The following is an 8,745-nucleotide window of genomic DNA, read 5'->3' as shown; positions in this document are numbered from 1 at the left end:
ACTGTAGCGCTCTCTCCTTTCTCCTATATATATGTCCTTTCTAGCGCGAGGTGAAGACAAGTTAAAAAAAATACGGGCTTTAATATGGAGGCAAAACAGAAGATATGTGAAGAAAAGCCGTTGAAATACACTGTAGCGCTCTCTCCTTTCTCCTATGTCCTTTTAGCGTGTCTCATAACAACCTTGGGCTATATACGTAGGGAAAATACAATATTGGGCTATAAACTATCACACTATTGGGCTACAGACTAAGGGGAAATACAATACTGGGCTATAAACTATCACACCACTGGGCTATGGACTGAGGGAAGGGACAACATTGGGCTATAGACGACATAACATTACCATATCGGGGTATAGACTACGTAACATTGCCATATTGACTTATAGAGCACATAAATTACAATGCTTAGGAATAGGCAGAAGAAAGAGGACGATATTAGGGTACAGCTAGATGGGAAAACAGTATTGGGTTGTGAAATGAAATAATGAGAATACTGGGATCGGAACTGAGGAAAAGAGGAAAGTAATGGACTTTAAAGTAAAAAAAATATTAAAACTAGACAGTGGACACTAACGAGTGCAAATCGCCCGCTACCAACACCCTCTGGTCGGAGTGCTCAAAATGTGAAAATATGCATTATTGACCTCGGTGACCTTGACCTTTGACCTTGAAAATCGAACTCGTCCGGTGGGGGACCATTATTAGTTCACCTATGAAGTTTCAACATCCTAGCTGTAATGGTTCAAAAGTCATCGCGTTACAGAAAAAAAAAAAAAGGAAGCCTACGAACTAAATGAAATGAGGGTATTGGAGAGGTGGTGGCCGAGTGGTCACCGTGCGGGCCTGATGAGCCCGTGGACCTAGGTTCGAATCCTACCAAAACACGCTGATTTTTCAAACCATCGCCGAGTAGTGGAAGATTACCCACATGCTGCCCAGATCTTCGACCATCCTTATCTTAAGCGACTTTATTCAGGAGGACCACCAGGGGCAGCATGGGCCGGGCAAGTCACACACCGCGGCAGCCACTATAAATAAAATTCGCCTGCGCTGCCAACCTAAAGAAAGCCTTCCGGCGCTAAAGGCAGCATAAATAAATAAATAAATAAATAATGAATAAATAAATAAAATAAAAACGAAAATATTGGGCTAAAGACTAAGACAAAGGTGAATATTAAACTAGAAATTAAAAGAATAAAATAAAACTCGATTACAAAAAAAAAAGTTACAATATTGGGACACAAAACTAAGACAGACGCACAAATCCGAGAATACAGTTATAGACTGAAAAAAAAAAAGAGAATACTGGGCTATTGATCGGACCTGCCTACCTGCATTTTGGGGTCTAGTTCGGTATCGGCCCAGCATAGATTTGCATAATTGAATAATGCTTTCCCGCGACTCAGCATATTAGCGTTATAAAGGAATCAATCGAGCTGGAATGTGCGGGAATTATGAGCTGGCCGAAGAAAACATAGCCGACAAGGTAGGCGGTGGCCGAACTGGTAGCGTACTGGGCCCACATTCACCGCGTGATGGACGACGCGGGTTCGAATCCTCACGCTACCACTCGGATTTTTCAGTCACCGCCGAGTGGCTTAAAACTACCCACATGCTGTCCTGAAGACCACCCATCAACCCGGACTCTAGAGGAAGCCGTCCAAGCGAATCAAGAACGAGTTCCGGGGGGCAGCATGAGCCAATGCAAGATGGCGCCACTATAAACACTCGCCTGCGCCAGAACGGGCTGGGCCGACCATCAGGCCCCACCTGGAAGATGCCTACCGGCGCGACAGGCAACGACGTAAAAAAAAAAAAAATAAATAAATAAAAAAAATAAACATTAGTGAAAGGTCTTTTTTTTTCTTCTTTTTCTTCTTTTTTAATTATCGTCTTCTTCTTTTATTTCTTCTTTTTCGTCTTCTTCTTCTTATTCTTTTTCTTCTTCATCATTTTCTTCTTCTTAATCATTGTCTTTTTCTTCTACTTCCTCTTTTTCTACTTCTTTTTTCTTCTTTTTCTTCTTCTTCTTCTTCTTATTCTTCTTATTCTTATTCTTATTATTATTATCATTATTATTATCATTATTATTATTATTATTATTATTATTATTATTATTATTATTATTATTATTATTATTATTATTATACGTTCGATTTTTTTTCTTACTTAGGCTTCTTTAAGTTGTTTTCTTTTTCTTCGTTGTTGTTTTTTCCATTTTCGAATTTCTCTTGACCTTAATTCTTTTCTTCATTTACTTCATCATTATTTTTCTTTATTCAACTTTCTCTGACGTTATTTTTCTTTCATTTTCATCATTCATTATTGACTACTACTACTACTACTACTACTACTACTGTTACTACTACTACTTACCACAACAATACAAAAATAACACACACACACACACACACACACACACACACACACACACACACACACACACACACACACACACACACACCTGCCACCTTCCCACACCTGACTTCGTTCAAGGACCTCAAATTTGTCACCTGGAAGGATTCAATGGAAGGAAGGGAGAGGATGAAAGGAGGTGAAGGAAGAGGAGGAGGAGGAAGAGGAGGAGGAGGAAGAGGGCACTGTAAAGGAAGGGGAGAGAAAAGGCATTGAGGAAGAAGGAGGAGGAGGAGGAGGAGGAGGAGGGAGAAGAGGCAGTCTATTAGGTAAGATTGGAAGAGGGGAGAGAAAGTGGAGGAAAAGAAGTGAGAGAGGAGGAAGGGGAGGGAGGAAGGGGGAGAGAGAGGGAGAGAAAACAGAGGGTAGAAGAGAGGTCAGTGAGGGGACAAAGGGTCATGAGAAAAGGAGGAGGAAGAGGAGGAGGAGGAGGAGGAGGAGGGGGAGGGGTGATGTCCTTCCTTTGTGTACGATAATTAATCTTTGGTGACGAAATGAAAGGTTTTTTTTTCTGATAAGATTGAAAACAACAACAACTGGTAGGCGTGTGTCTCTCTCTCTCTCTCTCTCTCTCTCTCTCTCTCTCTCTCTCTCTCTCTCTTATTCTCCTCTTTTCTACGCCTTTTATTTTGTCTTTTCTTCCTCTGTTTCGTTCTTTAATCTCGTTCTCGTCTCTCGTCTCTCTCTCTCTCTCTCTCTCTCTCTCTCTCTCTCTCTCTCTCTCTCTCTCTTACCCCCTCCGCGAGCCCGGCGTCGACATCCCCGTTCCTTTAACTGCAATGAGACAAAAAAAATACATTAGTTATACATGTTCAAGACGTGTTTGCCGATAGAGAGAAAAAACGAGGTAAAAAGAGAGAGAAAAAAAGAAGTATATAGAGAGAGTGACCCAAATATATCCAGGGCACTAAAAATGGAAGAGGAGGAGGAGGAGGAGGAGGTAGAAGAGGCAGTCTATTAGGTAAGACTGAAAGAGGGGAGAGAAAGTGGAGGAGAAGAGAAGTGAGAGAGGAGAGGAGGAAAGGGAGGGAAGTAGAGGGTGAGAGAGGGAGAGAAAATGAGAGGGGAGAGGGTTATGAGGGGACAAAGGGTTATGAGAAAGAGAGGAGGAGGAGGAGGAGGAGGAAGAAAAGGGAACAAGAAAACAGGCAACAGAACAACAATAAAAAGAAGAACAAGAAGAAAAGTAGAAAAGGAAGAACAAAAGAGGAGGAGGAGGAGGAGGAGGAGGAGAAAGAAGAGGGAAAAATAACACGGAAAAGAACGAAAAACAAAACAAAACAAGAACAAGAAAATATGAACAACAACAACAACAACAAAGAAAGAACAACAACAAATAAATCTAAAAAAATCAACATAAGAAAGAAAAACAAAAGAAAAAAACAAAACGAATAAGAAAAAAAAAGAATAAACAAGGAAGAGTGGAGGAAGGAAGTACACTAATAATAATAATAATAATAATAATAATAATAATAATAATAATAATAATAATAATAATAGCAATACGTTATACAAATGAAACAAAGACGTGGAAATGCAAAAAAAAATTACACAATCGAACACACACACACACACACACACACACACACACACACACACACACACACACACACACACACACACACACACATTTCACACACCCATAAATCCTGCCACACACAAGCCTATCGAACACCACCCAGGAAAGGATATTAGGATCAGGGTATATGCGAGGAGGATCAAAACCCTTATAGAGAGATTTCAATCCTTCTTCAGGTGATCAAAGTCTACGGGAGCGCCTCTTGCGAACGGTGTCGATGGAAAGGGTTAAAAAGTAGTATGAAAGAGCACTACTACTACTACTACTACTACTACTACTACTACTTCTACTACCACTACCACTACTATTACTACTACTACTACTACTACTACTACTACTACTACTACGAGTTATTAAAAGAAAATCAAAACCGGAAATGCATCTTGAATTTTTTTTTTTGGTTTAGAGAATAAAATTTGCAAAGACATTGATTCCCTTTGACTGTGTGTGTGTGTGTGTGTGTGTGTGTGTGTGTGTGTGTGTGTGTGTGTGTGTGTGTGTGTGTGTGTGTGTGTGTGTGTGTGTGTGTGTGTGTGTGTGTGTGTGTGTGTGTGTGTGTGGCCATAACTTTTAATATTTCAACCAAAGCAGTAGAAGAAAAAGCTTTTGTACTAAACTATACCATTGATGTTCTCTCTCTCTCTCTCTCTCTCTCTCTCTCTCTCTCTCTCTCTCTCTTGTACAGTGAATCGAAATTTTTTGCATAATTCATCAAATGTGAAAACTAATGCAGAAAGAATGCGAAGGTCGATGTAAGAGAGAGAGAGATTTACATAGATTTACATAGAAAATCAGACCACACAGAACCCATGGTCCAGACTTGGTGGTCTGTCCTTAAACCTAAGTGATTTTACATTAATCAGAAGACTCCAAAACGTTGCACTTCTACTCTAGTTGATATTAAGTTGAAGGAAGTGACGGTCGAGCTTATTTTTGAAGGAGTCAATCGTGTTACACTGGACCACTGATGATGGGAGCTTATTCCATTCTCGCACTACAACGTTGGTGAAGAAAAATTTGGTGCAGTCTGAATTTACTTGTCTACATCTGAGTTTTACGCCATTGTTCCTCGTGCGCAAAGTGTCATCGATCATAAACAATGTTGATCTGTCTACATTCGTGAAACCATTAAGTATTTTAAAACATTCGATCAATTTTCCTCGGAGGCGACGTTTCTCAAGAGAGAACATGTTAAGGGTAGAAAGCCTTTCTTCGTAGGATTTGTTGCGCAAGGAAGGGATAATTTTCGTTGCCCGACGCTGAACACCTTCTAATTTAGCAATATCCTTTGCATGGTGGGGAGACCAAAACTGTACCGCATATTCCAAGTGGGGTCTGACTAGACTGTTGTAGAGCGGGAGTATTACATCTTAATTCTTAAATAAAAAGTTTCTTTTAATGAAGCCCAACATTCTGTTCGCTTTATTTGCTGCATCGATGCATTGCTGTGAGAATTTGAGGTTTGACGCTATTTTGACCCCCAAGTCCTTGACGCATTGAACGCTTTTGAGTTTAACGCCGCGCATTTCGTAATCAAACTTCTTATTCCTGTGAGAGAGAGAGAGAGAGAGAGAGAGAGAGAGAGAGAGAGAGAGAGAGAGAGAGAGAGAGAGAGAGAGAGAGAGAGAGAGAGAGAGAGAGAGAGAGAGAGAGAGAGAGAGAGAGAGAGAGAGAGAGAGAGACTAGAGGAGGAATGCTAAGGACTTCTGGGTTGGAAACGGAAACGATATGATAAAAATCTTACAAATAACGAAAGAAAACGAAAAAAAAAAAACGAAATAGGGAAAGTAGGAAGGAAAATGGGATAAAGGGGGAAGAAAAGCGACTGGACAAAAAGGAGAAAAGAAGAAAGGAAAGCAATAAGGAAGAAAATTGAATAAGTAGGAGAAGAAGGGGAGACTTGTATTTTTATGAAGAAGGATGAGTTTTATTACTATATATGTGACTGCTACCATTACTACTACTGCTACTACCAATCCTCCTCTTCCTTCCTCCTCCTCCTCCTTCTTCTCCTCCTCCTCCTCCTTCTAATACTACTACCACTCCTCCTCCTCCTTTTTCTTCTCCTATTCCTTCTTTCCTTCCTTCTCCTCTTCCTTCCTTCCTTCTTCTCGTCCTCCTCCTCCTCCTCCTCCTCCTCCTTTTTCTTCTCCTACTCCTTCTTTCCTTCCTTCTCCTCTTCCTTCCTTCTTCTCGTCCTCCTCCTCCTCCTCCTCCTCCTCCTCCTACTACTACTACTACTACTACCATGCCTCCTACTCCTTCTCCTCCTCCTCCTCCTCCTCCTCCTCCTACTACTACTACTACTACTACTGCTGTTATTTTCCACACCTCACCTTGACACGATAAGATAATAAGGCACCTGATAGCAGCTCTCGACACCGCGTTAATGACCATGAATTAGAGAACGGTAATTACACAACTCTGAATTACGGGAGATTATCATTACACGGCAGAAATGAAAGGGTATAGATTACAACACGTAATTACATGCATACACACATACAGACATACATACATACAGACAGACAGACAAACCCACGTAAGGAAAGACGGAGAGAGTGACATTTGAAGCTTATATTTAAACAGACAGAAAGACACAGAGAGATAGATAGATACAGACAGACAGACCCACGTAGGGAAAGACGGATAGAGTGACACTTGAAACATATTTAAACAGACAGACAGACACAGATAGATAGATACAGACAGGCAGTGATAGACATAAACATTACACATTTAACATACAGACAGAAAGGACGATAGACAGACAGACAAACAGGACAGGCAGATAGACAAACATACAGACAGATAGAGACGAAGATTACTATTACTACTACTACTACTACTACTACTACCACCACCACCACTACTACTACTACTACTACTACTACTACCACAACCACCACCACTACTACTACTACTACTACTACCACAACTACTACTACTACTACTATTACTACCACCACTACTGATGTTGTTGCTACGAAACTTGAAATAATGATAAAAAAGATACGTTAGTGAATAAATAAAAAAAAGAATATAAATAATGTTGAAGAAAGAAATAAAAGATTAACTTACACGACTATTGACGATTCTGAACGTCATAAAACACGTGTATAAATCATGGGGCGGAAAAAGGTGTGCAAACAAACAAACAAACAGACAGATATAATGATGTCCAGTGACCTCCGAGTGAAAAAAATAATAATAATACCAATAATAATAATAATAATAATAATAATAATAATAATAATAATAATAATAATAATAATAATAATGAAAATAGTAGGAGTAATAATTTAGGACCAAGGGCATCAGATACAAAGGAGAAGGAGGAGGAGGAAGAGGAAGAGGAAGAGGAAGAAGAAGAAGAAGAAAAGCAACAACAACAACAACAACAATCACCTCGACTAGCCAGGTGGAAGAGAGAGAATAAGTTACAATACCACATTCCTCCTCCTCCTCCTCCTCCTCTTCCTTCTCCAATTTTTTTTTTTATCTTCCTCTTATCCAATCGGTTAACCAGAGCAAAACTTCCCTCCTCCTCCTCCTCCTCCTCCTCCTCTTCTTCTTCTTCTTCTTCTTCTTCTTCTTCTTCTTCTTCTTCTTCTTCTTCCTCCTCCTCCTCCTCCTTCTTTTGTGCTCGTCTTCCTAACTTCACCTATTCTTCTTCTTCCTCCTCCTCCTCCTCCTCCTCCTCCTCCTCCTCCTCCTCCTCTTCTTCTTCTTCTTCCCTTCCTCAACATACCATTTCTTTACCTTTATCCAGCTTCTTCTTTTTCTTCTTCCTCTTCCTCCTCCTTCCCCTTTATCCTTTTTATTCTTTTCTTTTCTTTTCCTTTTATTTGTCTTTTCTTGACCTACCCTCCTCCTCCTCCTCCTTCTCCTTCTCTTCAATTTTCTCTCTCCCTTATTCTCCTTCTCTTCTTCTTTCTGTCTATCTCTATACAGATCTTTGCTCCTCTCTTCCTCCCATCATCATCTGCTTCTTCCTCCTATTCCTCCTCAGCTCTCTCTCTCTCTCTCTCTCTCTCTCTCTCTCTCTCTCTCTCTCTCTCTCTCTCTCTCTCTCTCTCTCTCTCTCTCTCTCTCTAACAAATTCTTCTTCTCCTCTTCCTCTTCTTCCTTCATCGTTTTTCCTCCTCCTTCACTCTTTTACCCCCTCTTCTTCCTCGTCCTCCACTCTTTCTCCTCCTCCTCCTCCTTCTCCTCTTCCTCCTCCTCCTTACCATGTAGCAGGGCACCCCCATGACCACCACATTTGCCGCCGCCTCCGCCCTTCACCCTGTTGTAGTCGTTGTAGTACCGCCACCTGCCCGGGACTGTCCCCAGGTCCCTGCCCTTGAAGGAGTAAACCATCTCGGCTCAAGGACGGCTCGGGCGGGGTGGAGTATATATTATCTGCCGGTTTTATCTCTCGTTGTTGTTGTTGTTGTTGTGGTTCCTCTAATTCTTCTACGTTTTCTTTTTGTGTTTCTTTTTACGTTTTCCTACTTTTTATTGTTCTTGTTTTTGTGTTTCTTTTCTACTTTTACGGATTTTTTTTTCTATTTGTCTTTTTTTGCTTTTTTTGCTTCTTTTTCTTTCTTTTTTCTGTAAATTTTTCTTCTTCTTTTGATTCTTTTCTCTTATTTTTGTTCTCTAATGTTCTTCTATTTTTTATTATTATTATTATTTCCAGTTTTCATTCTCCTTTTTATTCTTGTTTTTTTTTCTACTTCTTCTTCCTCTTCTTTCTTTTCCT

General features: G+C 40.3%; 1 pseudogene; it reads right to left on the bottom strand.

Moving 5' to 3' along the window:
* LOC127001157 (transient receptor potential cation channel subfamily A member 1 homolog) overlaps positions 1 to 8,486 on the bottom strand; it is a 52,728-nt pseudogene extending 44,242 nt beyond the window's left edge.
* Between the last annotated feature and the right edge of the window lie 259 nt (positions 8,487 to 8,745).

This window comes from Eriocheir sinensis, chromosome 20 (genome assembly GCF_024679095.1).
Source record: "Eriocheir sinensis breed Jianghai 21 chromosome 20, ASM2467909v1, whole genome shotgun sequence".
Lineage (NCBI taxonomy): Eukaryota > Metazoa > Arthropoda > Malacostraca > Decapoda > Varunidae > Eriocheir > Eriocheir sinensis.
Note: the sequence above shows the minus strand (reverse complement) of the source record. Positions and strands in the feature narration are given on the sequence as shown.